The 20,032-nt window shown below is 44.7% G+C and overlaps 1 long non-coding RNA gene across 4 annotated transcripts in view; it reads left to right on the plus strand.

Annotated features, from left to right (window-relative positions):
- The window catches only part of LOC106016501 (uncharacterized), a 331,834-nt gene that overhangs the window by 302,516 nt on the left and 9,286 nt on the right, over positions 1 to 20,032 (plus strand). For 3 of the 4 annotated variants that reach the window (XR_011804222.1, XR_011804223.1, XR_011804224.1), the window contains 6 exons: positions 4,799 to 4,985; positions 6,180 to 6,308; positions 16,834 to 17,031; positions 17,968 to 18,090; positions 18,746 to 18,857; positions 18,938 to 19,026. This is a non-coding gene — a long non-coding RNA (uncharacterized lncRNA). The remainder of the gene's footprint in view (positions 1 to 4,798; positions 4,986 to 6,179; positions 6,309 to 16,833; positions 17,032 to 17,967; positions 18,091 to 18,745; positions 18,858 to 18,937; positions 19,027 to 20,032) is intronic. The other variant, XR_011804225.1, reaches the window with a different exon arrangement.

Raw genomic sequence — 20,032 nt, forward strand, 5'->3', positions numbered from 1 at the left:
TGTACGGTAGATAGTGTGAGACGCTTGGTGTTTGATGTGCTTAGAAGAGCAGGTATTGAAAATGTTGGTGAGAGATGAATGCTGTCAAACACTATCTCTGCTTTTGATTAGTTTGCAAAGATGAGTAATTGAATCCCAACAGCCTTCCTGCACTGTAGCCATCTTCATCTTTCATCTTTCCCTGGGCATCCCTTACCAAGCGTAAACATAGCTGCACTTTGGTCTGCAGAGTTGAGCGAGTCATTTCCAGAGAGAGATTGCACTTCCTTATCCCTCGGTAAGCTTAAAAAAGGTAAAAATTATTGTACTATGGGTGCTTTGGTCATGAAGAGAAAGTGATGCTAGATACGAACAGAAGAAACTCCTCTTATCCCTGAGAATTTTTAAGCATTAAATTAATTCCCCTATCTCTTGGTGTGTTAATGGGAAGGCTTTCAGCTCTGTGTTAGACAGAGGTCCACATTTGCATTTAGATGGAGCTATTTTAAGGATTGTAGTATACATAGCAGCCTGTATCACATTTACAATAGAATCTGTAAGATAAAATTAATATCTAGTAAGTGGTTGTTTTTCCAGTTTTGTTATAATCAGAACCAGTAACTCAAGTGGTATAATCTGACATAATAAATACGAGAGCCATTCACTTGAGAGATATCTTATCCACCCACGAGGAGGAATACAGTCCTTAACCAGTGAAGTGGGTTATATTTTCTACCTTTCACAAGACAGCCATGAAGTGCTGCATCCAGGGCTGTGCCTGCCAACGATACCCCAAAGACTTTTTTCTTGTGTAAAACAACCTGCTGCCTCGCCGAGAGAAACACTTTTCCCCACCAGGCAGGAAACCACGACAGGGCAGCTGGTGTCAGGTGAAGCAGTGCAGGGGCCTCAAATCCTTCCATGTCTCTCTGTCCCGCAGATGGCTTCTCACAGGCATTTCTCAAACCCGCCAGGGGTCCATGCTAAGTCATTGCCGCTGGCTCCGCATGCTGCTGATTTCCAGAAACATCAGCCTCGGCAGGACTTGAGCAATGCTCAGGGTTTCTCTGAGCTGCTTCTGAAGTGGGCTGCCTGAGGCAGGCTGTGGCAGGACGAGGTGTGAAGTCCGGGTTTGGGGTTTCAGCCTGGCACACACCACCCTGAGCAATCCTGGCCTAGCAGGGGCCTGCAGGATGGCAGCGGGACGGCCCTGTCTCGTCCCCAGCCAGGAGAGGACCACAGTAGCACAGTTTCGTTTGCTGTGTGTTCATTCTGGTGGCAGGGCTAGTGTGAAGCAGTGGTGCAAAATCAGTGGATTTTGGTTCAAATCCAGTCCACTTTCTCTGACAGAAATTAGGCAGCAGTGTAAGGCCTCCACATCCAGCGACAGGGAAACAATTCACTCTGGTAGCTGGGCCACACAAAGCCACCAAGCATTTGATTGAGAAAGCACCCACAGAGGAGAAGGGCCTCTCAAGGGACTTTTCAAGGGGACGTTTGTGTGACACTGCTTAAAATTACCCTGTTGAGCAGAAAGGAGAATTTTGCTGATTTTACTGCCTCTGTTTCTAGGCGAAACTCGGCCAGAGTTTCACACTAAATGTGCTGTACTTTCCAGTTCCTTGTCAAAGATGGATATGGTATTGGTTACTTTAGGTTACTTTCGAAGCTTTTAGCAATTGTATTTTTTTAAATTCTTTTTTAGTTTGTATACAATTCTGAAAAGCCCCTTTTGTCCTCATGATAAGATGTTGGAATATTTTAAACAATTTCCTGAAAAATGATAGTCCAAAACCTTGTAAACTAAAACCATGGTTCAGGTGGATTGAAATCCTTTACAATGTTGAAATGTTTCATATTTGTGTGACTCTGCATTTCTTCTTTTAGTTTAAAATGACCAGGCAATGAGAAGTCACTATGGCATCAGAAATCAACATGTTTTTATGTTATTGAAAGTTCTTTTGACTTTTTTTTCAAGTGAATCTTAGTCAAAACTGCTCAGCTGCCACAAGAAATTCCACATATATCAAATAGGCATTGCCTCATGGAAAATCCCTGTGGGAAGAATTCAGAGTACAGTGGGGATCTGTGCTCTGTCTCACCAGAAATTGCTTAGATGATGGGGAGAATTAAAAATTTATCTCCCAAGAACACATTATCAGCATTCCCAGGATCTGCACCTAGCAGAGGCCTGCTTGCCAACTGGTTTTGTTACTTCTCATGCTGACAGCTATGAGAGCACTTCTATTTTAGTAGGAGGGCAAACACGTGAATTTCCTGGTCTTTCTGCCTGCCCCGTGCTGTCCTGCTGGGGGACCTGTTTGTGGATTTAAGCACTTTGGCAGGAGGCAGACGTCCGCTGAGACCCAGCTGGAGCAGCACTTCTGCAGGATTGAGTCCCTCTGGCCCCAGAGACCAGGGCTGAGATTGAAACCTAGATCAAAAGCCTATTTTTTTTTTCCAAGTGAACCCACAGCTATTTAGAATTAGAGTAGTGAGTGGTAATCCTCTAGTCTTACATGAAGAATCAGATGAATGTATGGGAAAAGAGAGAGATCAGGGCAGAAGCTTGTTTTGGACTAGTTTGCCTAACAAGAAGGGAAGAATAGTGAGACATGTCAAATTGACTTTTACAGAGCAGGTTAATGCCAGATACTTGTTTATCCTTGGAGATTCCTCAAATCCAGCAGATTTCAGCATTGCCTAATGAAAGCTACAGAAAGAGCGGGAAATGGAGCATGTACAGTTCAGAGGAGGGGAATATGCAGATGAAAACAAATGAAAAGCCTCTCTCCTTCATGTTTCAAGTGCCAAATTATGCTTGACATTTCAATTTCCCCAAGGCACACTTCCGTAAAATCGTCTTGAACTCTCCTCAAAGTGTTAAAGCTTCCATCAGCTCTTCCAGTGGAATCAAACAGGTCTGATTCAGTTCTGTCTTGGGTGTGAAATGTAATCGTTATTATAACACGGCACAACTGGAATTGAGAAAAAGCACCGAATGTCTTTAATATTTTCATGGATGGGCTTTGCGATTGGCTTTGCTCTAGGGCACAATGTTGTTGCTGTGCCGAATGCTTTGTCACTCAGGTGGGAAACGAGCAGGTTTGGTGGCTTGCATGTGGCTTGTTTTGTAACCCTTCTGAGAATTCAGGATGTTTATCACCTGTGTATTAATTGTGTGTGACTTGTTTCACATAAGGATCTCCATGTTCTGTGTCCAGCCAGGTCTTGAGTCCTTCAGAGGTCTGTAGGAGTAATCTGTAACCACTAAAATACTCATTATTTCTCAACATTCCAACATTTTTAGGAAGTCTGAAAGCCTGATTTTTTTAAAGTGTTTTGACCATGTCTCCAGTGAGAAATTCTGAGAGCAGTAAAATGACAGAAATGCAGTTTCTCCTAATTTGTTCAATTGGCATCTTTTGTTTTTCTTCAGTTTGTTTTCTTCTAAAGCTCATTGAAATTTTGCGTTGCATAAATTTGACTGACTTTAATCTTTGCATGAAGACTTTTGGGGGAGATACTGAGTTTACTTGCACCGTCAGTGCCAGACAGTCAAAAGCAATCCTCCTCCTGCGTGAGTGGGAATAATGGTGACCCAGCTTTTTGAGAGACCTCACTGAATTGGATTCTTTGAAAAATATACCCTTGGGCTGTGGTTGCTGAGCACTTGAGAAGGCCTATGATTGATGATATGGTCATTACGAACATGATTAAGAGCAGCCAGGATTTACATTTACCACCTTGGCCTTTTCCAGTGTCTGCTAAACTGTGGTCTCGAGACCACCACTGCTGCACACAACGTGACTGTGTGTGAAGGGGGGAATGGGGGAGCTGTGATTAATTTGGCTGGCAACATGATGCTGGCTCTCTCCTTTGATTGCAGCTGATGAATAGTATTTTAAAAGCTAAGAATACATTAAACACTTTGCTATAGCTCCTATACAGTCTGAGGGCCAGAACCACAGCTGTGCTCGGTTTACAATGGGTGCAGCTGAAGAAAGAAGAAGAAGGAAAGGAGACAGCTTTTAGCTTAACTTGAGCTATAGATTCTGCTGTCTTGGGATGCGCTGGGGGTGTGGGCATCAGCTCCCTGGCACTGGGGGGGGTTGCCCATGGGGTTTCAGGCCCCACAGGAGCAGGACTATCGTTTACCAATTTTTGACCACTGTTAGTATAGCAAGTTGTTGCATTAGCAAGTGATTTGTGTCCCCTGCTCTCCCCAATATATCTGTGATTACCCAGGATGATAGTAAAGTGTCTGGAAGCCCTTTCCCTCCCTCTAAGACCAGTGCTTCCCATGCTCAGCCCCACTCCCAGCTCTACACGCTCCCTGTCCCACTGACACACTGGGCATCCCCACCGGGTCCCTCAGACTGCTGCTTTCCCTTGCAGGGCTGAAACGTAGGGGTCTCACCATCACCCTGCTCCCCCCAAACCTGCAGGAGCTTTTTATTTAAGCCCTGCCTCCCTGCCAGCTATGGTTGAAATCAGGTGCCTGGCTCAAACTCTTTGGGAGAAGAGGCAGTGAAAGCAGGCTAGGTGCAAGGCTCAATGTCACAAACCCTGTTTTCTTAGGACACCTGGGTCGTGCTGGGGTGGGAAGCCAGCAGCTCCTCAGGCCTGTGTACAAGGAACCAAGGAGACCCCTTTACTGCCCCCCAGCTGTTCTGTCCTGCCCCATTAGCAAGGCGTCACCTGGACTGAGCAGCGAGCCACAAGTGGGTATCTGTAACATGGCAGCTCTTCTCTAGCATCTACTTTCTCTTTTTCCTAGCACCAGCCATTAATAAGGGAACTAAAACTTTTGTTGCAGAACCCCTGACTTGATGTTCATGCCAGGACATTCATTGCAATTACCCTGATTTGACAGCAACCATTAAAGGAAATAAAAATGACAGCTTTGGAGCAGTCCTGTCGTGCAGCATGATGGCTCTTGGCAGCAGGAGACCTAATCACCCTCCTGAAGATGTCTGTTGAGATCCCACGTCTGAATAGCAAAGGTACCAACTAATTCTGTTCTCCTCTCGGTCAGGGTGAGCAGGAGGGCTGCCAAGGCCTGCAGGAAGGGTGACCATCAGCAAGCAGTGCTCTGCTGTCACACAGGATTTTTTTACTGGTGCAGCTTCGTGCTGGCTGCCAGCTGTGTCTCAAGCTGTGCCCTGCCTGCTGGCTTCCAGGACAAAATCAGAGAAAGATTTGGGAATGTTCTCCACTGTGCAGGAGAGGGGGTATTTGCTCCCTGCAAGGAAGCATGAGGTACTGCTTCTGCTGCTTCCCACCTATCTAATCTCTGTGACTTGTTAGCCTCAATACCCTTTGCTCTCCAGCCAGCCCTCTTTGTCCCCAAAAGGTTACACCAGACAGGTTGGCTTGGCATGAGGCAGCAGGCTCTGCCATGACAAATCTTTGAACTGTAATGATAAATTATGCTCTATTGCCCAGTCCTTCTGGAAAGAAATTTTAATGTGGATTAAAATAAAAGAGGTTTGATAGATGCTGGAAATGTCTCCCTTTGGCTGTTAAGAAAAAAAAATCTGAATGCCTGTAATATTTCTGCCGAGAATTACAATAATTGGTATTTAAATAGTATTCTGAGCAGAGCTGTGATTGCCTGGGAAAGCCAACCCCAGGAGCAAGATCTTCTCTTGTCTTTAAGAGCTCAGCCAGGCTTGGGAACTTAAAAAGAAACTTGAATTATTGGGAATTTAAAACATGCCCTTGCTTTGGCTTGAATGCAACATCAAAGCAGGAGCCTGTGTGTTCCTGAAAAAAATGCTTCTTTGCCTTCCTAGCTGCTAAATGCTGCTTCTCTGCTGATTTTATTAGCACCACTATCCCAGCATCATCTCCATCCACAAGTACCTTTCCAGTGTGTTCAAAGGAAGGAGTCAATTTTGCCGTGTCAGAGGAAGAATTATCACCAACCCAAGCAGTTAGTGCCAGGAGCTAGGGGGTGATCTTACAGACAGCACTGTTATCCTCCTGATACTAGGCAACAGTGATGAGGGTTGAGGGGATCTCTTGCATCAAGGAATGTGTTAAACCCGTCACCCACCTTGTGGTCTCACTGTATCCCATAGCTGTACCACTTCTTGCATTCACAAGCTGCTGCCAAATCCTGAACCTCTTCCAAGGGTGCAACAGCTTCAAATGGATGTTGTGTTTTCTGCCTCTCCTTCTCATCTGGCCTACAGTGCTCAACAAAGCCACTGCACACCTGAGATCTCCACCCAAGAAAGGCAGTGTCACTGAAATGAAGTTGCACAAAACACATCTTACAGTGGCAGGATTTCTATGAGACGAGCCCCACTACCTTTGTACAGGTAAGATACTGCTGCTCTCTTTCCTGCCTCTTCCCCAAACCCACATGGTTTGTTTGTACACCACCCCACCCATTTTCCATGCAGACCTGGTATTAAGTCTTTGGAAAGCAAATCCCTTAGAGTACTGCTATTCCCACGCTTCTCTATAACTGTTCAGATCTTCTAGCATGCATTGGTGACCCCAACAGATGACGTTACTAATGGGATCTCACTGATGCCAAATGCCAACAAAAACCTCTGCTTCAGGTAAACTGGGAGCTCTGAAGGCATCACTCATGGTTCAAACAGGAAGGTTCACTGGCCTGACAATGGACATCTTCTTACCAAAGCCTACCTTACCTGTACAAGATTTGGGATAAAATAGGGCCAGGTGGGTCTGGCATCAGGCAAGACACAGCAGGACATGGCCAATCTAAATCGAAGCTGTTCTGGGCAGTGGTGTGGTGGTGCAGGCACAGCTGAGCACTGTTGTACTCGGGCAGAGCACTGGGCCAGCACTGCTGCAGGGCTTTTGGTAGCAGAGCCGTCAGGGGGCTGTGCGCAGCACTGCGTGTGGTGTATGGACATACCTGACATTTCTAATGTCAGCAATAACTGCTGTGAAATGTCTCCCTTTGCCTTGAAATCGTTACAGTTTTATGTGACAGCAGCAGCTCTAGTCCCCAGCTGAGATGAGAAGTCCATTAAGTGCTTGAAATTGTGCGAATGCATAGTATGAGGACATGCACTCCTGACGAACTCTGCATTGCCGATTGCCTGGCTAATCCTGTTAACCCTGTCCCACACAGATCCCTGTCCATCTGTAGGTACCTGCCTGTGCAGATAGGGTTAATTCCAGAGAGGTGTCTGCTCGGGGTAGTACATACTTGGGCTACTCTAACCTTCTCATTCTGTTTGCATCCTCTGACATTTAAAAGTGAGAAAGTGCTTTACTTCATGGAGCTACTACTAGCTGAATTTATAGATTAAACATAGGAATTGCAGGTTAAATTCATTACTGGTTCAAATGGGAAATAACTCCACTGAAGAGAGTGGAAATTATTAATTCAGGGAAGCAGTTATCTAACATTTCCTCTCTAAGGAAATAAAGAAAGAAGGCTTGTTCCTCTAGTGACATCCCTTGCTTTTTTCCCTTACTGTAATTCTAGTGATTTCTGCAGGGTTATTTCTGGGACAGAAAAACTGGAAATGCACAAATGCTCTATTCATGGTGAAGTGGCTTGTATAAACTCAGACTAGAGTCAAGTGAACGCAGAGGAAAAAAAATAAAAAAGGATTGTGTGTGTCAGATAAATAGTCCTGAAGAGGAAATGTCAATGAAGAGGTTTGTGAAAGTAGGAGCACAAGACTTAGCAACCGATTGAGTTGGAGGAGATGCTTTAGCTTCTGTCTGAGTGCTGAATTAAACAGAGTCAGTGACTGCCCATGGTAACATAACTTAGTTACTGCTTACTGTAGGTTGCACGCCCATCAAGCTTCTTGCTGCTCATGTAGAGAAAACAAAAGAAAACTAAAACAAAACAGCAGCAACAACAACAACAACAGAAACCCTTCCTGGAGCTGCTCAGCAGCTCAAAGTGGGAGCAGGATTGTCATGAGAAAATGGCAACCAGTCTGTGCTTAAAGAAAAATTAACATATCCCTTCCAAATCTTAGAAATTGGAAGTGGCTCAGTATGCACAGGCAGGGGATGAACTGATTCATGCCTGATACAGGGATCTCTAGTTTATACTTAAAGGTGATTTATTTTCATGTCAATGAGATTCTGAATTCTGGTTCTTAATAACTAAAAATACTGTATTTTTACTTAGTTGGTAGTCCCCACAGAACTGAATCTTGGTAGACACATTAAAAGTTTGGGAAATTGAATCCCAGAGCCCAAGGCTATTTCAAGTCCTTGTCAAAGTGGGGCTGTAGACCTGTGACAACCCGATTCCCAGCCCTGTGCTTCACCTCGTGTCAGATCACAGCAATAATGACTTCAAAATGCCTGAAATGACGATGTGATGTTTTGCACAGGGGGAACATTCCACGCTCTGGTGGTCATGGGCTCCCATTAACATAAATCTCCCCAGTCATCAGTGAAGACCATCTTTGAGGACAGGATATCAATCAAGAAAAGGCAGAAGCCCTGCTGCCACCAGCCAAACAGCCTCCTGCAAGTATATTGCCCTGCCTGAGAGCCAAAAGCCATGACCACAAGAGGCTTCCAGATGCTGGCAGAGAAGCAGGGATCATTACAACTGAATAGAGCCATACACAAAGGTGGAAAGATCCTCTTAGCACTCATTAATTGTAATTTTCAGGATTAATGCAAAAGATTTGGCAGCTTGACAGAAGAGAGTTTTAACACAGATAATTCACTGCAGCTCACTGGAGCCGAGGAAAGGGTCAGTGTCCCCCCTGCCACCCCAGTAATAGGTAAAGAGAAAGACAGAAATAACGAGACAGGGAACAGGGACATAAAGCACCCAATATGTCAAAAGATGTATTTTACACAAGGCAGTGTAAATATTCATGTGATTTATTAGAGCAGCAGACTTTTCATTGATGACTGTATTGAACTGAGGGTTATTTAGAAGAGGAGATCAATAGAAGAGCTGGGAGCCAAAGCCTCTGAAGGCAGATGAAGTAAAAGTACATTTTCTAGGGCCTCACTTCTCTGTGAAGTCACTTAACTGCCCCTTAAACCTTAGCGTGCACTTCACCCTGTCTGTACTTCAGTGCTGGAGCAAAGATGTCCTTCCAGAGGCCCAGCCCGAGGCTGTGAGGTGCACACGGAGAGCCTGGCTCTGACAAGCTGCTGAGCAGTCTGATTTCTGTCGTGCAGGGTGAAACCCAGACGTGAGCACCAAGACAAGCCCTGTACATATCCTGTCACAGAGCCAGCCTTGTGCTGGATCATGGTAAAGGCTCACATCTACACCTTCACTTCCATCCTCAGCAGCCAGGTTTCAGGCAAGTACAGAGCAGAGGGGAGGATGAAGTGAGACCCACCATGGCCTTTGGCCAGTGTTTCTGAGGCCTCCAGGCCTGCTAAACAGAACTGGTGCCTGTGGGGACATCCGGAGCTGGTGCCTGCGGGGACATCCCAGAAGTGGTAGCACCCCACAGGCAGTTGCAGGTCTGTGACAAAGGCTTCATAAATGCAGTGTCAGTGTTGTAGGGAACAAAATTGTGAGCAAGATGATTCCTTGTGTAGATCAGGTTATTCTGAAATACATCAACAGCTCCTCACCATTGTCTAACCACTGTTGATTTTGTGTGCATTTGTAATATTGGTTTTTACTCCCTATCACTCTTTATTACATTTATTCCTTCAGAAAAGAATAACTCAAATGTCCCTAATCTTTTTAGCATGGAATTTTAGATTCTAATGGGCTTGTTTTAATTTGCACACATTCTTGTTAATAATGAAATCTGTTTAACGTGAGTTAAACCAAAAAGCCTGTAATGGTAATTCAAAACATAAAACTCTAGTGCATTTCTGTAAGAATTCCCTGTTAATATTCTTAAGGCTTTTTAACGGATATTTTAAGTAGGCATTGGTATTAGCAGAAACATCACACAAATTAAAATTAGGCTCTTGGTGACTATTTTAAAATGAATATTCACAGACTCTTCAGCATGAAATTAAATCTAGTTACATTTGATGCTGCTGGTGTATTTTAAGGAAGTATACTTTGCTGAAAAAAGATAGTGTTGCCTGTGAATTTATTATTGGTACTTAATTTATAGCAACCTGTTGAATGTACTGATCGTATTGTATGTAGCACAGCATGGGAGCCTGTGTCAGGCTTTAAATCTATGGAAGAAAGCCTGACCTAGTAGTTGAATGATGAAATTAGGAATGAGGACTTCCAGCTCTGGCCAGGACTCCTGTTCCAGCTTGGGAAAATTATAACTCTGCCATACCTACTCCACTCATCATGATGCTCTAAAACAGGAAATCTGCCTTTAAGGATACGGGGTAAACCTACAATGCCTTCATCAGGTCCTCTTAGAAATCTACATTTTTTTGTGTGTAAACCCAGGACATCTCACTGGGGTCATCTCTGTCTCACATCCACTTCAGGACCTTACAAAGGTGCATGTCATCTTGCAGCTCCTCCTGTGCACTTCATCACAAGCTGTGCTTTCACTTACTCTTAAAGGACTGATGGAGCTTCTACAACTCTACACCTCTGTCATGTTTAATGTGTGCTGCAGTTAGCTCCTCTGATATCAGTGGGATATGAAAAATATCAGGTAGTGACCACTTGTCCTTTCTTCACAAATCAGTCTTTCCTCTTTGCTGCTCTTTACTGAATTATTTCCCTATTTCATTTTCTTCTGAGTGTACAGAACTAAGCTCAGCGTTATAAAATCCAGATTACCATCCTTAAGCATTGTGGCAACAAACATGCTTAAAATTAAACACATGCAAATCCACTAAAAGTCCATGGGATTCATGCATATGGTAAAAATTAAGCAAAAGGTTAAATCCTGCAAGGATAGCTTTAGGAACACGCTTTGGGGCTGAAATGAAGTGAAGAGGAAACACAATCCCTACCTACCATAAGAAGATGTTCCTATGGTCCCCTGTCCATAGTTGTCATCCTGGGACAGTCAGATGCAAAATCCACCCACATTTTCTGTTTTATTTTGACAAAAACACCTCATGCCTGCCCTCAGGCTCCTGAGATAAGACAGTACTTCCCGTGATATATCTGGGAGCCCTTAAACCACAAAAGCTGAGTGTCATCTTCCTGCTGATGTACACCACAAGAACCTGTCATTCTCCTGATATAGTACAGCGTTGAGAATGGTCTCCGTTCACAATACATCACTGGGGAAATGGTGTTTTGAGTTATATGGTGCCAGGATGGCAACTATGTGAACATTCACAAACATAGACAAGACAGGGTCAAAAAAAGTCTTTATTTTTCACAAGGGCAGCTGGACCGGCTGAAGAGTGATTAAAAAGTGGTTTACAGCCATAGTCATTTAATAGGAAGCAATGAAATGATGCTGGATTAAAGCACTTAAGTGTTTTAGGTTCCTAATTCCCATTTGTAAACATGGCCATCAGAAGGAGGACCCTTGAAGTCATGGCTGGAGATCTTCTGTCTCCAGGTAGCGTAGCTGAGAACAGTACAGGCTGTTCACCGCCACCCACCTCCCAGGGAGCTCCCTGGAAGAGCAGGATGTGTGTGCACCCCAGGACGCTACAGTACACGTCTGGTGGAGGATTAAACCCAAGATGAAGTCATCTGAGTCCTGGTGCAAATCCCATCGCTTGTTTCCTCTTCTATTAAACTCAGGAGCCTGTCACTAGCACTTTTCCCTTGTTTGTGCTTGGGGAATGTGCTGACTGTGATATGCATTCTTGTATCATTAAAAAACAAATGGTAAATGTATTTGCTCTGTAAGACCTTAGATTAAAAAATTCTCTATCCCCTGGCTCACTCCACTGCTGTGAGCTGTCTCACTGGTGCCAACAACTCTGCCTGTAGCAGCAACAATATTCACTGCTTAAATATTTGCAGGATCACCGTCTGAATTGGGATACTGTGCCAAAACTATCTGGGCTCCATGAAAAACTCATGGAATAAACATACTAAAGAGGGGCCAGCACTTCAGCTATTGCTAGTCGGCGGGGTTCTGTGTAAGCCAAACTGACGATCTGCTCTTCCTTGGTGCCTCTATTAGATATGCAAGAAAATGAACAATGCCAGCAAATGTACATGCAGTTTAGCAATGAATTGGTGCATCTTTGTATTGTTTTGATTTTGCTGCTTTCTACTGCTGGGAAATTATGCAAATGTTTCTCGTCCAGGGGAAGAATACTGATAATTAAGAAATGTGCAGCTTGGATTTAGGATAATCTCATAAATCCACACTAGTGTTCTCGTGCAGTAGCACTTTAATAGCTGTGGAAACTGCTATGTGATAGCAAGGACCAGATTCTCAGCACTCCAGAAGGTCACACTGTGAGTTTCGTGCTGGGCATTTTAGATAGAAATGGGGTGCTTGCATGAGAAGAACAAACCAACAGAAAGAGAGGGCAGAACTATAGCACACAAGGCCCTGGCCAGCTTTCAGACCAAGTTCTTCAGGTGTAGATAAACCACCTCATCTCTTTAGGGGAGGAGAAGGAGGCTACGTGGCTCTGCTGCTGTGCCAACTTGGAGCAGAGATGTCACCTTCTTGTCTTCAGGGGTCAGGCACTGACTGGCAGGAATAGCAAACAAACTTTGTTTGTTTGTAACCTGATAACAGAGACTGTCCTTGAAGGATGTTTGTACTCTCAGCCATGAAGGACAGTTGGGTTCTCAGTTTGAGTTCTTATTGCAGTGTCCCACGTGGGTGCACAGTCCCAGTTCCCCAGCCCTCTCAGTACTGGGTACTGGAACAGGACACCTAGATGAGCTTGTGGTCCACAGGGAGCCAGGGGCAATGGGGACCTCAACTTCAGTTGCTTGAGTCTGGAGGCAACCACTTTAATTCACAGATACTGGAATTTCTGTCAAGGGAAGGGGGAAAAACAGTAAGTTGCTTGCTACGTGGAAGAAAGGAAAGATTTCTTGACCAGGCTTCAGGACCAGCATTTCAAGGGCAGACAGTTGGGGTCAGGTCGTCAGTGGATTTCCTTCTCCCTGCGCTGTGCTGCCAAAAGAGCCCAGCTGTGCTGGTGTGCAGCTCTTCCAAAAACCCAGGTGTTGATGAAAGCTGAAAATCTAGCCCTGGTTGTGGAAGTGGAGTAGGTCAATGCTTGGCCCGAGTTATAATTAGCACAAGGGTAGGTTATTTTCAACAACAGCAGACAGTCTCATTAGCATAGTCTCCATACAATTTATTGAAAACTGCAAGAAGCTCAACCAGGGAGTCACATTAGCAGAATGAAAATTAACCTGGGAACCTCCACAAAAAACTTTACCTTGACTTTCTGCTATATATTTTTTTTTGCTTGATACCGTCCTGGCACTGAGCAGTTTAATTCTCTTCTGGGCACAATTGTCAACCCAGTTTCCAGGAGGGACACATGCCCCAGGATTTATTTTATTCCATTTAAGTAACTATGACCAGTTTTCATAAATTGAGGAGTGGAAATTGCCCGTTCCCTAAGGCGCTCTAACAAATGAGATCAGAAGTCCAATGAATACATGTCTTGCAAAGCTTTTCAGTTCAATTACGTGTATCCATGTGCAACTGGTAACGCCACAATCAGTTCAAATAGTATCTTTGCAAGTGTGAAAGACTGCAAATTAAAGTCTATTTCACATCAGTATCCAACATGTTACTGGAAAGATTAAAAGGAAAATTTTCTAGGGACAAAGGATGAACAATTAATGAGGCCTGGGGTGACTCTGAAACAGGTAGCAAAGAAAAAACAACTGTAAAAGGAGACAGCATCAGAAGTGAGCAGTTTGGTGCCAAGTTGCAGAAAGAGATTAGTGGAGAGTCTCACTAGATCCATTAGTGTTTGTGAAGTACTCATGGAGTAGATCAATGAGCATCACAGAAACTCCCAGGAGGAAGTGAATTAAAAGCTTTTTCTTTTTCCTTTTTTTTTTCTTTTTTTTTTTTTTCCTTATGGTGGGAAGCAAATAAAGCAGAGCTTGCACACTGGCTGATGAGACTAAAACAAGGCATCGGATGGGCATTTGGTTAGGGAACACTGCCTGTCTCTATGTCAGTTAGGTTAAGATCAAGTGGAAAAGTAAGTGGCCACATTAAAATTTGTGACAACAGCCAACAGAGGTCAAGGCATTGTTTTTAAGCAAACTGAAGTCAGTATATTTTTAGCTTTAGTTTTTTTTTTCTTAGAATCTTAGTGTTTGGTGGGGGGTGGCTATTTGTATACAGGCAGTAAACTGTGACTTGGTTTTAGTGGCAGCAGTAAGAAGGTACTAAAATCCTGAGAGCCACCTTAAAAACACAGCACCAGATCTTCAAATGATTACGCCAGTGCAGCACCACTGAAGCTTCTCGAGTGCTATTGATTTACACCAGTGGAACATCTGGCCCATATGCTTTGTATTATTAAATACTTCTGCGATTATTATGTGAACAATTAAGATTTGTGGAAATGAAAAAACGGGCTATGAATTGTGCCTTCACTGCAGTTCAGGAGGAAGAATTGCTCAGGCAAACTGCTGCCTTTTAGTGTAGCTTGCAGTTTATCTGTGTGTTTTTTCTAGAAACCAGAAAGTGTGAATGGGACCCCAGGAGATTTTCCAGGCCATCTTCTTCTAGGAAGGATCAGCTTCAGCGCTGTCCTGTTTGCCCACCTTGTTCTTTAAACTCTGATATCCCACAGCGTATCCCAACTGCCAGTTCTGGTACAGGAAGCTTTTTCCCCATCCAGCCTACCTCTGTTCCAGGCTGCTCTTCAGATCTCCAACTTATTATCCTATCCACCAATGCCATATGGAAGAATGTGATCTCTTCCTCTGCCTAGCAGCCTTTCTTCATACAGAAAGCTTGTTATTGTGTCTCTTCTGTGTAATGTTCATTCAGTCTGGTCAGCCGTGTTGGAATTCAATGCTGACAAAGTCCAGACAAGCCCAAGTAAATGTTAACACTCCAAATTCTTTATTATTTTTTTCTTTCCTTAAACTTGATTCCCTTTCATGGTTTGCTGCTGATGTATAGAAGTATATCTAGCCATAAGAGAAAAAGACACATCTTTCAGCATCAAGAGATGAAAGGAATACAGTGAGATAACGTTTTGCAAACCTGAAAGGATTTGAAAAACCCTCTCCTATTTCTGGAAAAAAGAAGTCAATGACAGGGCAAGATTATCTTCATTAATAGTGTGAGAAGGAGTGTTGGCTGCAAGTTTTGTTTAACCTGAAAAGCAGCATTCAACAGCTGGGTTTCCAGATCTAAAATAATATCTGGGGAATCAAAAATTCATTGCCACATGTAAAATTGTCTCCTGGTTGTGTGTAATGGTGCTCACCAGTATAATGTGCAGGAGAGAAGGATAACCTTTAACATCTCCACCATCCCCAGAGCCTGATGTGCTGCTGATTAACAGGTGCTTGGTGACTTGAAGTTCCTGAAGTTAAAGCTTTGCATGTGTTGCACAAGTCATCATTTTTACTGAGGGCCGGGGAGAGATGTGTTTTGGCTTTTATCCCACTTTTCAGACATGGCATGATGTTACTCAGTGCTCTGAAGGGAAAGCAGCCGCTCCAACAGAGCAAGTGAGCTAATGTGGTGTGGGGGGACTGCTCTGCAGGGCCTGACCCTCCACATCCTGGCTCTGGTGGAGGTTGTGAGCACCTTCTTCAGGCAGCCCGAAATGCAGCAGCTATTTGAGGGGTTTCGGTGCACATTAGAGCTTGGCTAAACCTCAGCAGCATGAAGCATGAGCAGGCATGCCCTTCCCAAAACACCTCTCGCTTTTTTGATATTCGGCATGTCTGGAGAGGAAGGGTTGAGGTTTTTGTTTTTATTGATTCCACCCAGGCTTCAACTTCTGCATAGAAAATGTATGGAGGGGCTCGTACAAAACTTGCCTCCTATGAAGTCTTGTGTGGGGTGAGGTGAGCAGGGCAGTGCCTTTGAAGTAAGGTTCCCAGAAGAGGTCTCTCTGCATTTGAAAAATAACCTAGCCAAGTAGCTCCAGTGTAGATCCATTTGGCTGAGCTGACTGCAGCCAAGCCTGCAGGCTTCGTTCTTCAGTTCGCTGAGTGCCATAAAGACTTGTGAGCAAATGGATGGGCTCGGTGTGCAAGCCACAGTTGCTTTGTCCAAACTGAGGTCTCAAGCAGTATTGGCTTATGTGAAAAACATACATTTATATGCTAAAGACAAGGCTGCATGTAATTCAGTGAACTAAAGCAACGTGGTTCGGTGGCAAAATCAGGAAAAGGACCCAGAAACTGGATGGTATTGCTGGGGACACCCCTCACAAAGATTGGGCAGATCATCACATGAGGCTGTGAAAGGCTTTTTTTGTGTGTGCCTTTGGATTAGGCAGGTCTTTCTGGAGGAGGTTCATTTCTGTGTCTTGAAGTCAGGCAGCTGTTGCCTGCTCTCCTCTTGAAAACATCCAACACTTGGTTGCTCACTACGCCTCTCTGCCACGGGAGCTGTGGAGAGCTGGGACTGTGTGCAGGAAGAAGGTCTAATTAACAAAATCTACACTCCAAGAATTTGCTATTTTCAGGGCACTTCTTCTCCACCTGCCAACTGTGCTAATGTTAGCAGTGCATAGCAAAAGGAGTTTTTAAACAAGTGCTGAAGAAAAACCAATCTCTGTCCCTGAACAAAATGCCACCAGCTCCCAAAAGACTTGTATGAAAGACTGATTGCCCTGTAGCTGTCACTTCTTCATGCTCTTTGGCAGTCTGCTTATTATTTTTGAATATTTTACCTCTCTGTTGGTTTTTCTGGCAAAGTCTCTCTTGTACAAGCAAAAAATAAGGGTCCTACCATGGCTGCCTTTAATTCTTGATATAAATAGGATAGCTAAGACTTCTACTATAATAAAAATAATAATAATAATCTGTATTTTATATGTGTTCTGTAGGAAAGTAAGGTGATGGTGGACTGCCTGAGCCCTTGAATCCAGTTCCCTGAACTTCAAGGCCCCTGTGTGGGAGGTGTCCAGCCAAGGAGGGCCTCCAGACGCGCGTTGTCCAGCTTGTACCAATGTCCTTGGTACAAGCTTCCTGACGACGTGGTACATTGCAGAAGGAAGTTGTCATTGTCCTCACATTGTACCCTGGTAAGGTGAACAGATGCAAGCTGGCAACTTTTCCAAAGCCCTATAATGAAGCAATAGAGAAGTAAAAATATTCAAAAATAATCAGAGGCAGAGTAAGGGTTGCACCACAGTCCCCTTCCCTTCCCTTCCCTTCCCTTCCCTTCCCTTCCCTTCCCTTCCCTTCCCTTCCCTTCCCTTCCCTTCCCTTCCCTTCCCTTCCCTTCCCTTCCCTTCCCTTCCCTTCCCTTCCCTTCCCTTCCCTTCCCTTCCCTTCCCTTCCCTTCCCTTCCCTTCCCTTCCCTTCCCTTCCCTTCCCTTCCCTTCCCTTCCCTTCCCTTCCCTTCCCTTCCCTTTGTCACTCACATTCAAATCAGTGACATTTCATGTGCGAAGGGCAAATAAATACACGAAAATTATTTGGAGATGGAAGTTCAGAGAGGTGTGGAGAAGGAAGGATTTGGTGAGTGAAGGTTTTGTGAAGAGAATCACTGGATGAGATTGCTTGACAGAATTATACTTCATTACTGACGCTTCACAGCCTTGATTTTCATATTTATTTGTGACTCTTCTTTTTTAAACCATGGGCTCTTTTGACATGAGAGTCATGCTGTGTAAAGCGCTATTGATTAGAGTTTCTAATTTCATGCCATTACAGCATGACCATTGGGGAATGAAATGTATTTTATTTTTTCCACTACGGCTATGCCAGCAGTGTTTGGGATGCAGCCATCACGCGGGCTGTCAGCAGCAGGCATTTCCAGCTAAAGATCTTTGCTGTTTCAGCCAAAAGGCGAATGTGCCCGAGGTCTAAGCCTCAGCTCAGTGTGTTGTTCCTGGAATTAGAATAGATCTGTGGTAAAGTGCATTCTGAGGCCAGAGGTTTCCAGAAGGATGGCTGATTTGGGGACTTCATGTTTTTCATTCAGACTTGCAAAAGACCATTTTTTCCCCTTCCAGAGGAATGGTTGGCATCTGCAGCAATACCTGCTCTCTTTCCAGTGTCTCTGGTTTGGTGCTCAAGGAAGTGGAGGGACCTAATTTCACTAAAGGCTTAGGAAAATCCTAGTCTGCTATGATCAGGTAATTTACATTTATACCTGTTATGTACAAAGGCCAAGAAATACTGATTGTAAACCTCAGGAAGACTTGTCCCAGCCTCTCTATAAAGAGTTTTTTTCCTCTCACCTACTGGATTTGGGCCTTTCTGGTGTTTCCCAAGGAGAGGGTTCATGGTGAGACCAGGGAGGCTGTGAATTAACAGTATTTTGCTCTCTTGGAGCTGCCTGGGGGAATCCTCTCCTTCCCTCTTCCTCCCAGTATCCTCCAGCCCCTCATTTTTCGATATGGCCCAAAACAATCTTTAAGAGGATTCCTCTAGTGTCTTGCAAGAAATTACCACCTCTTTTTCTGTGTAACAAAGGCTTGTGCTATCCTGAGGTAAAGACATCAGGAAGATAAAGTCAGCCTAAGTCTGCTGCTGAGCTTGACTCTAATGAGTTTCCCTCACGGTATAACTAACGTGGCTTGTCTTACACTCTGGTTTTACCTCTGAACAGTAGATATGCACTAGCTGTCCTGAACTAATAAAGCTTTCCAGCAGTGAAGACAAGCTCTAACGGAGCGGCGATAGACGTGTGAACCCCTTACAAATAGCCAGATGAGAGAAAAGTGAATGCTTGAAATCTGTCAAAGGGGAACCAGCCGAGAAAGTTCTCCGACTCCTGCTTTATTCCAGGAGCTACTGACACCCGCCGGCAGGTGATGAATTAGTGCAGCACAGTTGGAGCTACTCAAGGGCTGCAGATGTGAATCCTGGAGCTGTTCCTACGTCTATTTGAGCACTGGAGGTATTGTGGCCAATTTGGGGCTTCCCATACAAAAAGATGTCAACATACTAGAGTAAGGTTGAGAAAAATGTTTTTTTCAGGAGACAAATTGGACATCTGATTGCTGTCCATGACTCTTAGGAGGGGGATGTGCAGAAGACAGAGACAGACTGACCTCAGAGATGTGTAGGTAAGAAGCAACACACACAAACTGCAGCGTGGGAAATCCTGACTAGCTATGGTGAAAATGTGTCCACCTTGAGGACACATGTCCACCTTGAGTCTTTCTAGACCAGCGGCCTAGAAAGGCTGCAAGATCTCCAGTCCTGGAGATGTTCACAACTCAGCCAGACAAGGCAACAAGGAAAGCTGGGCCTGCTTGGGCTGGAGGCCATGCTTTTAACTGTGGCTGGTGTGACCTGTGTGTGACACTGGGGATGACACTATTCAAGCCTTCCAAGCCCAATCCAGCCCCAGTTAAATCTGCCAGGTGAGTCTACCTACTTTTAAATGACACTGGTCTCAATCAGCATTGCAGGATGTGTCTTGCTGCTACTCTCAGGGCAGTTACAAGCACAACCCTTCATAATAGGATGCAGCAGTGGCGCTCTCCTTGAAAGGCTCTTCCCAAAGCCAGCAGGAAAGGAGACAACACTGCCATAACCCCATGAACCTGGAGGAACTGGCAGTGACATCTCTCTCTGCCACGACTGCACTTTCAGATGCAGTGAGATTTTCAGTCTCCCTTGCCTGCACAGGGCTGATGAGCCAGCCCTGCTCTGAGCACAGGGCACAGCAGCCCCTGGGAATTCCTGCAGGACGGGAGGTTCGCTTTGGTGCTGTGCCAGTCTTTTCCTTTTAGCAAAAGGAAAAGCAACTACACAAAGCCATGTGCCTTCGTGTAGTGAGCAAAAGGATTTTTGGCCTCAGCTGGAGCACAGCCCAATGTGTGACATTCTCAGAAGCTGAATGGAAAGGGACTCCACTCGTGGCATCATCACGTCCCACGTACGTCCCCTCTCTGGTTCCCACTGCGACACAGAGGCTTCAAACAAGAGCTGTCTGTCTCCTGCACAGCTGTACCCTTCACCTGTACACATCAGATCAGTACTGCTGGAGATAACGGTGAGATGCCATCACTCACAGTCAATTACTGGCCACCACCTGGTGCCAGGCTCCCCTGAGGAGCCCTCTTC

Source organism: Anas platyrhynchos, chromosome 20 (assembly GCF_047663525.1).
Source record: "Anas platyrhynchos isolate ZD024472 breed Pekin duck chromosome 20, IASCAAS_PekinDuck_T2T, whole genome shotgun sequence".
In the NCBI taxonomy this organism is placed as follows: Eukaryota; Metazoa; Chordata; class Aves; order Anseriformes; family Anatidae; genus Anas; species Anas platyrhynchos.